General features: G+C 46.3%; 1 protein-coding gene across 2 annotated transcripts in view; it reads right to left on the reverse strand.

Annotated features, from left to right (window-relative positions):
- AP1S3 (adaptor related protein complex 1 subunit sigma 3) overlaps window positions 1-13,221 on the reverse strand; it is a 948,614-nt gene that overhangs the window by 485,143 nt on the left and 450,250 nt on the right. The gene's annotated exons all lie outside the window — the stretch shown is intronic.

Consider the following 13,221-nt stretch of genomic DNA (forward strand, 5'->3'; position numbering starts at 1 on the left):
AGTTTATCAGTAATGGCAAAGCATTGATGTTGTTCACATTCATGTAGTTCATCATCAAGGGAAGGAGGTAGCAGTCAAGTTGGATTCAGAACAGGGCACAACACCAGTGTTGTATGTGACGAGTCTAGTAGTCACATTTCGTATTTGGTTAGTCGTGATAGAGACATATGTTGGGTATTTGTTTTCAACAGGGCCTGATATCGCACATGGAACAGCGACCACCAGTGGCAACCCTAATACTATACATTTACATTGTCATACTGCAAGAGCTCCAGCTGCTATCAACCTTTGAAATGGGTGCAGACCCGGTGCAAGGGGTCTGGGGTTGTACTTTAACAGGCTACTGGTCTCTGCTTTCCTACAAGTTTCTAGAAAGCTAAGGAGAATCCGTTTTGTTAGTAACAATACAGTATGAATATCTTTTTATGATCTTGTAATCCTGGCGGAGAGGAGAGCACCCATTTAATCACAGCAAATGCTTTTTCGTCTATATCTATAAGGGCTCTGGTGTATTCAGTCCTAGAAATGTTCTCATCTGGGTTACTGTCTAGGTATCAGGCATTTTTAAAATGGCTTGTGTGTGTTCTAAATCAGTAGCCTGCCATGATGTGTCCTAAATATTTGCCTGGCTGCCTTATGTGCATTGAGAGCATGCTTCATAAAAAAGGGGAACTTAACACAAGATCATCAATGTATGGTACCAATACAGACTGTCTAGGAAACTTAATACGATCTAGGTCCTTTTTCAATTGCTGGGAGAAAAGAGTGGGAGATTCCGTATAGCCCTGGGCGATCCATATCCATGTATATTGCACACCTCATTCTGAAAAGGCGAATAAATATCTACTGTTTGCATGTATAGGAAAAGAAACAAAAGCAGAACAGATCTACAACTATAAAGATTGTTGCTGAAAATATGATGGCTATATTTGGGATGGTAGCATTGCAGCATTCACTGTCCTAAGGCCTTGTGCAAATCTGTAAGCACCTCTCGCTGGCTTTTTTTACAGGAAATATTAGGGTATTAGACAGGCACAAGTCAGAAATATTATTCCTTGTTTCAGGAGAGATTGCAAAACTGGAGTTATATCCTCCTCCACTTCTGGGCAAAGTTGATACTTGAGATCTATTTGTAATCATTTAGACTGGTCTACTTTGATTGACACTGGTTCTACATTCAGCCGACCTCACTGTCCCGTCTCAAACAAAGGTAGGTTGGCACTATTGCCAATAGGATTTTAAGGTCTAGGGATACATTTGTGTCTTTTGAGTCTGAACTAGTCGGTGGTGTGCTTTGCAACAGGGCCAATACTGCTTGTGTGTTCTTGTCAGGAATATCTTGGAACTGGGATGAATCCTGCAGAGTCCTCACAAAGACACTACCTAAAGTGATCTGCCAGGTGGCCAGGGGAAGGCAGCTGCTTCCTGATCCTGACCCTGTGGGTGGTATGAGCCAGGAGGATCGCCTGGGAGAAGAAGGGCTATAGGGGAACAGGAGGATTTTGTTTGGTGGGACGTAGTATTTGTCTTCCACAAAAAAAGGAAATATCAGAGATACCGGAATATGGAATGGCTTGCTGTCATAGAGAGCTTTTATCTTCCCAAGCTAACTATCTGAATGTAGATGAAAAAAATCATTATCAGTTATGGATAATATGTAAGTAACCCCCTCTTAAGGTCACTGACATTCTTAGAGATGAAAGCACCTATGAACCCCAGGGCAAAATTAAAGACGAGTCTTTAAATATTAACCATTTAGATTCTTAAAACCATAATTCCCTAGTAAAGCCGAACTCTTCATTGAATCCTTATAATACTCCTTTAGGGAATATTACCAAGGAGAGCAATTAACTTGGTATTGATATTTCCATTAGAAAAGCTGATTTATATATTGTGGACTTTGAGTCCCACAATGCCCAAAGTACTGTGACGTAGACGAGGGCTGGAAAGGCAAGAGACTGCACGCTGCAGCCTAATGGTGTTAATGACCCACACCTGAAATAGAGTGGGAGGCAAAAAAGGCCCCCTCAGGTGCAGGCCATAGAGAGCAGTAGCAGGAGGTGGAGTAGTCGTGGTATCTCCACTTTGGAACAGAGGCAAAAGGAGAGTAGAGGCACTGGGACGACTGTCTCTTCACAGGGTCTCTTCCCCGGAGACCTTGATTGCAGAGGTCGTGCAGCGAGAAGCATACACTTTCAAAGCTTTCCCCTAGTAAGTCGGTCTCGAGTGGCAAGTGAGAACCTGAGAGACTGTGGAGCAGAAAGCGCTCCTTTTTCCGACTGGCGCTGACTGCAGGGGACCGAAAGAAGGAGGTTGCTGGGCTGTGCAGAGCAGCAGAAGCAGAAGACCCAGAGGCAGCTGAGCGAGTGGACGCACACACCAGACCCAGTGAGTTCACTATAGAATTTTGACTCTGGAGCGCTCCGTGATCACCCGCTGGCCAACCCTGTGTACCTTAAGTATGAAACTAATACAAAAAGAGTGAAGTGGCAAAACAAAGTGATGGTTGGGGCACTTTACACAACTGCAAACTAAATAAAGGGGAATCGGTGGTGGATTACTTGGATGGGCTTAAGTTGGTATTCAAGGAATACCTAACTGGAACTGCTGTAAATCTGAATGATAATCTGTTTGAAACCAAAGCTGATTTAAAGAGGAGAAGGTGGATAAATAAGAGCTTGACAAACAGACTATAAAGGTGTGACTGCATGTATGTGGGTCTGAGTAATTGGCCACAACAAAAGAGGGCAATATTATGGGAAACTTATACAAACTACCATTGCCAAATCCAAAAGAGAATAATGCCAAGGCAATTTAAAAAGAACCAACATTGCCAAAGCCAAGAGAGGGCAATTAAGAATCCAAGGGCCTCATTATAAGATTGGTGGAATGGGTTAATGGGTGCCGCTAATGGATGCGGACCTGTTAAACCCATTCCGCCTCATTATGAGGTCCCCTCGCGGGACCCGATGTGGACGTCTGGTTTTACCAGACGTCCTTACCGGGTCCCGCGAGGGGACCAGGGAGCTGACAACAGGCCGGTCGTAATCGGCACGTTGTTAGCTCCCGGCACCCATTCCATTGAGCCCTATGGGGGCTCAAATGGGAATGGGGAAGGTCCGGGCCCGGGTTCCCTGTCGGGGGAATTACCGGGCCCTCCAATCTCGGAATGGCCCAGTAATTCCCCATTCTGGGAACCTGGACTCGGTTTTGGTGGCAGCCATGCTCTTATTAAGGGCATGGCTACCGCCAAAGCCGTAATGAGGCCCCAAATGCTTTGAAATCATGTTGCACATGTGTACACGAGGCTATAAGAGGAACCGGCTTAAACCCACTTTTTCAAAGCTGAAGAAGTATAAGAGAGAAAACCATTGTCCGCATTTGGTTAATGTGGAAGTGATATTATATCATGATATGATATGATATTTTTAACACGCCTATACACAAGTGTTTCAAGGCACAAGAGGGGAAACCAGAGTGGCAGGAGGGCTGTCCTTCTGACAGAAGGTATTCAGGATGATTGGAGCGTAACATGATTGTGTGTGACAATCACAAGTGTGTAACAAACAGCACCAACGTGTTTGTTTTCCCAGGAGAAATAGGGAAACTTGACGTTGTGAAACAAAAGACATTGCTAACCTGTTAGAAGAAAACGTTTACCACAGAAGTACTTGCAGTAGTTTCATTTTGTCCTGGCAGGAGAGTACACCAGGGCAGAGGATCTTGTAGTAGTAGACCTGGCAGGTGAGTGGACCAGGTGTAAATCATTAAAGTACTGTGGTGTGGTTAAAAGTCTCCAAGAAGAAGTGGCAGTCCCACAAAGGTGTTTTCTTTGTGAACTATTGCAGAATCATCCCAACACATGAATATTACAATACAAGTGTTTTGTGAACGGTTGCAGATTTATCCATTGTTGATCCTAATGAACTGTGGAAGTATTCTTGGTTTATGAGAAGAAGCTGCTTTGAACTCTTTATCACAAGTGGAAAGAGGAAAACCTTATTGAACATTTTTGAAATGTTGGTGGAATTCAACTTGGAACAAAAAGAAATGTCTTTGAACTTTGTTGCCAAGATGAAAAAAAGAATTGCACTGGAAAGTTGTTGTAAGACAGGATGTCCTTATCCTTTTGAAACAGTTGAAGAGAATCCTGCTTGAATCTGGGGAAGGGAATTCACACGGATTATAAGGAGAAACAGCTACCAGGTTGTGAACTTAACTGTCAATTCTGATGTATGTGAACTGCCATATATGACCTAGTTGAGTTGTTGTATGTACAAGTGTGAGGGACAGAAACCCGTTGTTAGAGTGTTTCCTTTAGTTTATTTTGATAGGCAGGGAAATCCCTGCAAGGTAGGGTTAGTGAGGCATTTTCCCAACCTTTTGAGTTAATAAAATGGCATCTTTTGAAAAATCTTCACAAAGTTATCTGCCTCACATTTCGGACCCCTCACAGAACACTCTGTACGGGGTTAGTGAAATTTAACTTACATAGGAGGTGTCTGCCTAAAAAGTTTACAGGAGCTGATGGTCTCAATAAGAATGTGTGTTTGTCAGTAATGCATCCTCAGGTGATAACTACCTGTGTGGCTCACATGTATTAGATATGCCTATTGCATTGACGAATGTGGAATATAAAGAGATGTCAGGGAAACAGTCAGAATTGATAAATGTCCTACTAGCCCTGTATCCACTTCACATTGCACATCTACTGGAATCGGGGTGAGGGGGGGGGGGGGTCATTGCAAGATTTTCTATTCAGCTGTTTCAATACCAATCTTCATCTTGGATACACCTTATTGACATGCTTGACTTGTATTTAGGAGCATTTGGATAAAAAACATGTCTGTAGCTTGGGGTAAAGGCAAACAAATTTGCTGGGGCACTTTGGGCATGCTTTCTCCCAGTGGCTCTTCTATTTGCAGTATTTACATGCTGTAGAGCTATAACCTCTTACCTCCTCCTCAACCTCTCACTCTAGTCCCCCTCAGAATGCATTCTGGTCTCTCTCTAACGTGGAACTGAAGTGTATGTAGTTGTAAGGCCATGAGCTTGTTTTCAATGTGCTCCTTTTTTGTTCTTGATAAGCTATGCAATGTTCTGCCACTGTCATAAGCTTATAGAGGGTTTAGTCTGCTACCCAGCGCAGATCATATTGAGCTGCTGCTGGAGCATGGTTTGTAATCCTGCAAAAAATGGGTTAGCTACTATCTCTCCCCTAGGTTGAGGATACCAGAGTGTTGCCTTGAATACCAACTTAAGCCCATCCAAGTAATCCACCACCGATTCCCCTTTATTTAGTTTGCAGTTGTGTAAAGTGCCCCAACCACCACTTCCTGGGCACATCTCATGATATAGGCTAATCTACTCCTGGCTTGTACCAGTTGTGTCCTAATCTCTGGCCTTCATAAGGCCAATACCTTGCTGTACAAGTCTCTTCCTATCCTCTGTTGGCCTAATGACCTTCATGAACTGATTCATGTCAGCTCAAGAGGGGTTATAACACTGCATGACAGCGTGCAGCTCCTTGGCAAACCGTTGAGGCTCCACGTTGATATTTGGTAATTCTTTGACCAGATTTCTAAGGTCTCCAAAAAGACTTTGATGCAAACTTGATTACCATAATTGTACCAGTTGTAGGCACTGGCAGTTGTCTCATCAGGGCTTGAACGATAGTGGAGTCTCTCCTGTAGCTGGTAACTCCATGTGTATCGGTAGCTGTAAATGGGGAGGAGGCACGGATGTTAGAGAACCTGGGGACAGCCATCGCCTGAGGCAACTGTGTCAGTAAATATGCATGCAGTTCTGCAATGTGTCCCACCATCTGCTAAATCGGAATATCTTGGGCAGAAACTGAGGAGCAGTCAGTCGATGCGCTGATATAGTTTCTTAAAAAACAGGCCTTTAGTCCCCTGCAGCCCCAAAACCTGTGCTTTTCAATTCCATGTAGATCAACCAAATGGTGGGGAAGCTACACCATCAACCATATTCTTCTTTTTGGAAAAGTGAACCAGATCCTTGCAAGTGTAGTGTCCTGGCAAGGACACAGTTAACGGAGCCTTGGAGTTCCGGCAGAGGGGTCAATAAGCATGCACAAACCTCACGCATGCGCAGTAGAGAGCCTGGGAAGCGGCAGTTTGCCGCAGGAGAGGAATAAAGGAAGTGCAACCTATCGAAGGCTCCTGTCTTCTTTACAGGCCTGGGCCTGTTGTATGTATATGTGTGCCTACATGTTCTCACTGTATGCTGTCCTCCATTGAGAATCAAAGCTAAATCAACCCAATGGCGACGGGGATGGGATTCCTCCATTGAAAGTAAGAGATACAGAGGCCCTTGTAGCAACGCACACTGCAGACGAGGTTGTAAATTGGAGCCATAACTTGCTGAGCGCCAAAATGTCTGAAACCGAAGAACCAGGTAGCGCTGCAGCTTTGCACCAGCCTAGACCATTTGACATCGGTGACCAGCAGGTCTTGGGGCCCCGATGGGAAAGATGGATCCGGAGATCGAAAATTACTTGCATGCCCACAATGAAGCCGCGCCTGACAAGTTCGCCATGCGGCTGCTGGTTAATCTGGTGGGAGACAAAGTGGAAGATCTCATACCTGCCTTCCCGCCTGAAGACACCACGACAAAGAAAGGCCTAAAAAAAGCGCTGATCAACTACTTCGACTTGCAGTGTAACATTGACCACGAGCGACACAGGTTCAAAGTGGCATGCCAAATGGTGGGTGAGTCCATGGATGCCTTTGCCACCCGCCTTCGCAAAATAGTGGCGCTCCGGGAATGCCACAAGTTCACGAATGAGGAACCGCCTCCTCTGGCTACTATACTACAAATGGCTAGGACGGAGTCCAGAGCAGACATGCAAGCCTCACAAATTGAAACCACCAAGGCTCCAGGACGAGAACAAGCATATCAGTTCTCGTCAGCCGCTCCAGCTCGAGTCACCTGACAACCAACAGTGCACCAAGAGGGTCTCCTTCATCTGAAAGATGCTACCGGTGTGGCCTTCAAATCCCTCTTCAGGAAGGTGTGAAATGACCTGCCTTTGGGCAAGCCTGTGCCAAGTGTGGCAGAGAACCATTTGGCTGTTGTTTGCAATTTTCCACCCGGACGTTCACAGGGGTACAACTCAATGCCATATAGCATGGAGTCCGGCACACACAGCAATGCTTCAAGGAGAGATGCAGGCGCAAGGAGAGACCTTGTGAGATACGTCAGACAAGTGACCGGAAGATCTCCATCGCCCTCACCCTCTAGAGATGGCACCCCACAGGATTACGTATGTGTGATGAATGGAATGACCTCAGCATCAGAGTTCAACATCACTTTACTGGTGGGTGATCACCAGGCTGAGTTCCTCATCGATACCAGCGCCACCCTAAACATCATGTGTGTATCGGAATATCACAGGATGGGGTCTCCACCCCAGTTAAGGTCATCTGATCTCAGAGTTTTCCAGTGGGCCGCGAGAGGTCCTGTGCAGAACCACTGGAAGTTCTCTACAAGGATACATTACAAGGAGAAATGTGCATGAGCTGAATTTCATGCACTGCAAGGGGAGGTCCCTGGAAGCACCCCACTAGGGAGCACCCCCACTCTTGAGATTAAAATTGTGTCTGTGACCTACACCATGCAACTTGGACTGTCAGTCACGCAAGCTTTCCTGACTTAGTTTGAGGGCATCGGATGCCTCAAGGGAGACCCTGTGACGCTTCACATTGATGAAACCCATGGCTCAGCACTCGAGGAGAATGCCAGTTCACTTACAACCCCTTGTTGAAGAAGAAATACAGTGGATGCTGAAGGAAGGAATACGCATATGTGTGGACATGCGACAAGCGAACAAGGCCATCGGGCGTGAGAGACATTCCGGAATGAACCTCGATGATATGATCAGTCTGCTGAACGGGGCAAAGGTGTTCTCGAAGCTTGACTTGAACAAAGGCTATTATCAGATCATGATAGACCAACAGTCCTGATACATCACCTTGTTTGCCACATGAATTGGGCTCTTCAGATACAAGAGACTCTGTTTTGGCATCTGCTCAGCAGCTGAAATATTTCAAGAGAGGGTGCGGAGTGTGATTCGGTATGTCAGCAAGTGTTTCCACTACAGTGATGATATCCAGGTGTTTGGAGCCACCATCGCTCAGCACTATCAAGCACTCCACCAAGTATGCATGGCGCTTAGAGAGGCCGGCCTGACACTGAACAAGGATAAGTGTGTCTTTCACAAGTCTAGCCTTAAATTCTATGGACTCCTCTCACATGAACGCATGAGCCTGGATCCAGGCAAAGTGGCCGCCATCACCAAGATTTCAGCTTCCCAGGAGGTCAGTGAAGTGAAGTCTTTCCTAGGGATGGCCAGCTACTGCAGCCGATATCTCTGAGACTTTGCGTCCACCAGGTGCCCCGCTCAGGGAACTCACCAAGCAGGGCAGGGCATTTTGATGGTCTCAGCAATGTGAGAAGTCATTCACACAAATAAAGAAAGACATTGCCTCGGCTGAACGCATGGCCTACTTCAACCCAAACATGTGCACGGAAGTGACTGTAGATGCCAGTCCAGTTGGTCTGGGGCGATCCTGGCGCAATACCAACCCGGCCGAGAATCCCCCAGAACAATGATGGCCTATCCCAGCAAGAACCTGACTGGGGTAGAAACAAGATATTCGCAACCTGAAAAGGAGGGTCTGCCCGTCGTATGGGCTTGCAAGACTTTTCAGATGTTTCTCCTGAGCAAGCCCTTCATGATTGTGACGGATCACCAAACCCTAGTGATCATCTATGAAAGCTCCAAATCCAAGATGCTGCCACGGATAGAGAGATGGGGCCTGCAATTGCAGGATTTTGACTTCACGATTGTTCACAAACCGGGGAAGGAAAACAACCCGGCTGATTTCATTTTGCGACATCCCCCCTCGGATACTTCCACCAACAACTCAATGGCAGATGAGTATGTGAACTTCCATCACAGGCCCCCCAAGAGCCATCATGCCAACAATGATCCTGGAGCTCATGGAACAGGATACTACGCTGTTGCGAATACAGAACCTGATTAGGTCTGGAAGGTGGTGAAATACAGACTTCACAAACAGACAGGTGGATGATTGTGCCTTGACAAAACTTCAAGCCTTCAGGAACTTAAAGAGGAATGATCAGTATCCACCGAAGGCCTGGTCATGTGAGGACACAGAATAGTGATCCCCACGGATTTGCAGCAGCAAGTCATAGACCTAGCTCATGAAGGAGACCGCGGGATGGTGGCCACGAAGATTCAGGTGAGAGACACCATGTGGTTCCCAGGACTAGATCAGATGGTGGAAAGCACGACTGGCACCTGCCACCTCTATCAGTGTACATCCAAGCCGAATAACACGGAACCCCTAAAGATGTCGGACATGCCACAGCTCCCATGGACTTACCTGACGATTGACTTCTTCAGCCCGTTCGGGGAGAGCAAGTACTGGCTGAAGTTAGGCAGTTCCCTTAGGGAGCACTTCCCCAGATTAGGACTAAAGGTGAGAGCAATAAATCCCCTTTGGTATCAGTCTGTACCACAAAGATTTAGTTGGTAGCTGTGGCTGAGCAGTCAGACTTATCTCAAGAGGGAGATGAGCAGTATTCAGGGTTGACACAATAGGTAGTACAGTACTATGGAGCAAGGAAACACTGAAGTTTTGTATTAAAAAAGAGAATATATATTTATTTTATACACTTCTAAGACAACACATAGATCACAGTTAATAAAGTAAGTTAAGTTTAGTCAAATAGAAAAGCATATACAACTCCCAATTCAATTGTAGGCCAAGTTTGCGGTATAGCGAAAACTGAGCAAAAGGGCACAGTGAAAACCTACTACAAATGGCACTGTACCAATTCAACGAAAGGGAGGGAAAGTACAAGTTAAACCGAAATATCTTCAAACACCCCCTTGCAACACTTCCCTGAAGTTTTGTGAACAAGTAATGCACAGTAACACTTTAACCAAAAGACATGTGAATGAAAACTGAGCAAAATGGCACTCCACAAGTTAAAACAGTAGGAAGGAAGAGGGGTTTAGAAGATTTAGGTGCATCAACACATTTCTCATTGAAAACTAATCTAGTGAGAGCAGATCTAACAAATCAGCCTGAGTCAATAGGCCTGAGCCAGAGTCAGTGGTACAGGACCAAGAGTTTAGGAGCAAACATTTTCTTGGAGCTGCAGTCAAGTCTTTAGTAGAAAACTTTTGAAGAGGTAGATGCAAGGCGAAAGACAATGTTAAGAGAGAGGGCGGCCGACCCCACAAGTAGTTAAAGGATTTAAAACACCTTTAGGGCTACCACGGAGAAAGGGCGGCCTGGCGGAACAATGTACCTTAAATGTGGAGAAGTGACTCCTGCGGTGGCGGTTGTTCCTGCTAGTTCCTGCAGGTCGAGGGGTCGAACAGAGCAAGAGAGGCTCTCCTCGTGGAGGAAGGTTCGAGTCGCTGCACTACCCAGGGATGAAACCAGCCGCGGTGCTGTCAAACGAAGTTTAAAAGGTTAATCGCAGTCCGGGTCGATAGCTGCCTGGCTGTCCAGTCTTCAAGTGCGGGGCACTGTCGAGTCGACCAAGGGAGGTCCGAGGATGCGATAGGTGAACTGGTTGACCCCACCAGATCAAGGGGAGGAGGCTCCTCCGCTGAAGATCTCCTCTTGTCGTGTGGAAGAAAAGTGGTGAGACGATCCGGCAGGGCTTCACCGGTGGTGTAGATACTGAAGATGTCTCTGGCTTCTCTTCCCTTGGGTTCCGTAGTTCCAGTGGCGCTGTCTTGCTCTTCCAGTCCTCAGGACCCTGCTTTTATGCAGAAAGAGACCCATTCATACAGCCTAGCTGTCACGCACACAGCCTTCTTGGCGGGAGACCCTGCAGCCTATCAGGTTAGAGTGCGACCTGAGTTGCTGCGGCAACTCTGTCTGGTGGTTCTTCTCCCCCTCCCAAACAACAGACCCACCCCAGGCTCAGTGGTGCCGGAAGGAGGGCTTCTTGGCAGAAGCCCGCCAAAAGGACGAACAAAGGATCCCCGACCTGGGTTAGGAAAATGGAGTAAGACTCGAGAAAGAAGTTTTATCAAAGTTCTGGCAAATAAAACCTACCGGAGTAAAGTTAATAAAAAAATAGACCGGCGGTATGTTAGAGGCTGTCAGTAAAAGTGGTAGCCTCGAACAAATGGAAAATCCCATAGAGAAATATTTGCGGTCGAATATAAAAGATAGTAACCGCTGCCACCAGCCAGAAACTTTGTAGAGGGGAACTTTAAGGTACCCTCTCGAAAATGAACATAGGGGAAAAACTATTAACCCCTTCCAGTACTTCCGTATTAAGATGGGGTGTACTGGTAAAGTTCGTAAAAATCGACTAGTAAAGTCAATGGGGACTTTACATGCCCTGGGAGACAATAGTCAGTCCCAGCGTACGGAGTCTATGTTTGGGGGTCACTACGACACCCCTGTGTCACGGCACAGAGGGTGCTGTGTGACACATGTGCATAAAGATGGTTCCTATGGGTGAGAGAAAAGATCCCATAGGCATTAAACCCAAAAATAGCCTAGAACACCCATAGCAAAAATGCCTAAGAGTGGGAAAAAGAGTCTCACTCTTAGCAGGTAAAAATAAATAAACCCTTCAAATCCAGCAAAGCTGCTGGGGGACTCTATAGGTAAGGGAAATTAGCCATAAAATGAGAATTCTCCCTAACAGCTGGTCATCATGGATGAGTATTTGCGAATCCCTATAGTACACATGGTATCATCCACGGCTCCCAGAGCTGTTTTACCAGTGTTAGATAGCATCTTCTTTGCATGGGGAATTCCCAAAGTCCTCAAGTCGGACAACAGTCTGCCATTCAACAGCCTGGAGTTTACGAAATTCATGGACTACAGGGGCATCCACCACAGAAAGATTACCTCCCTCTGGACACAGGCAAACGGCATAGTAGAGTGATTCATGGGCAGCCTCAAGAGAGTCCTCCAACAGAACGAGCTACGATCTCGGTCACTCAATCAAGCGCTGTGCAACATGTTGCGTGACTACAGGAACTCTCCTCATGGCATCACCGGAAAGTATCCCTCAGAATTGTCATTCGTCAGAAGAATTAGAACCAGACTTCCTTACCTGGCAAGTGATCCGAAAGAAGTTGCAGAACAGACCCGAGAGACGGACGCAGGCACGCAAGAAGCAGGACATGAAGGCATTTGCTGATAGCCGGAGACGAGCCAACCTGCAGATAGGAGACGGAGTGCTTGTCTGTAGAAGGCAGGAAAGGACGTTAGACTCGAGATTTGATCCAGACTACCTAACAGTATCCCACGTCAAAGGAACAATGGTGATTGCTCGATCCCCTACCAAGGTGGTCACTCAAAAAGTCTCCCAGTTCAAGATTTACAAGGAAGAGGGTCAGGAACATGAGAGAGACAACTCAGTGACCTCAGGTAATGAGACAGTGAGAGAAGAGACTGAAGAAGAGCCAGAAGGATTGTGGACAAGGCCGGCCAGATGCAACAGAAGACCGGTGTATATAACTGAAGAAATGTAAAGACAGAAATGTAAGTAGCTTTGTTTTGCTCTATAGGGGGAGAGGGAAAGGACAGTTAACAGAGCCTTGGAGCTCAGACGGATGGCCCAATAAGCATGTGCGAACCTCGCACATGCGCTTTAGAGAGCCTGGGAAGTAGCAGTTTGCCACACAAGAGGAATAAAGGAAGTTCAACCTATCAAGGTTTCCTGTCTTCTTTACAGGCCTGGGCCTTTTGTATGCATATGTGTGCCTGCATGTTCTCACTGTTTGCGGTCCTCCATTGAGAATCAAAGCTAAAAGAACCCACAGAAACTAGTCAGCGAGAATGTCACCAAAAAGGACAAAATAGAATGAAATATTATCACGAACCCTCCACAAACTCTCAAACTTCTTCTCAATTGCTAGTGTGCCTCCCTCCCCACGCTGAAAGGCAAACATCACCTTTGGTCCCTCCTGATATAATGAAATATCATGTTCCTGTGAAAATACTTGTGGAAGGTCCTCTATCAGTGAAAAAAAATGGCAGTTTTTAATTTCTAGAAAGCCTCAGTTGCTGCAATGCTCCATAGGAGATTTACAAAAAACGTGTGTGCCTAAAGCGGCCTGCTCTCCACCTAATTTCATAAAAGGCAGAGGACAGGATTCCACCAAACCAACCAAAGGCCTATCTGCAC

Source organism: Ambystoma mexicanum, chromosome 10, assembly GCF_040938575.1.
Source record: "Ambystoma mexicanum isolate Mex_15411 chromosome 10, UKY_AmexF1_1, whole genome shotgun sequence".
Taxonomy (NCBI): domain Eukaryota; kingdom Metazoa; phylum Chordata; class Amphibia; order Caudata; family Ambystomatidae; genus Ambystoma; species Ambystoma mexicanum.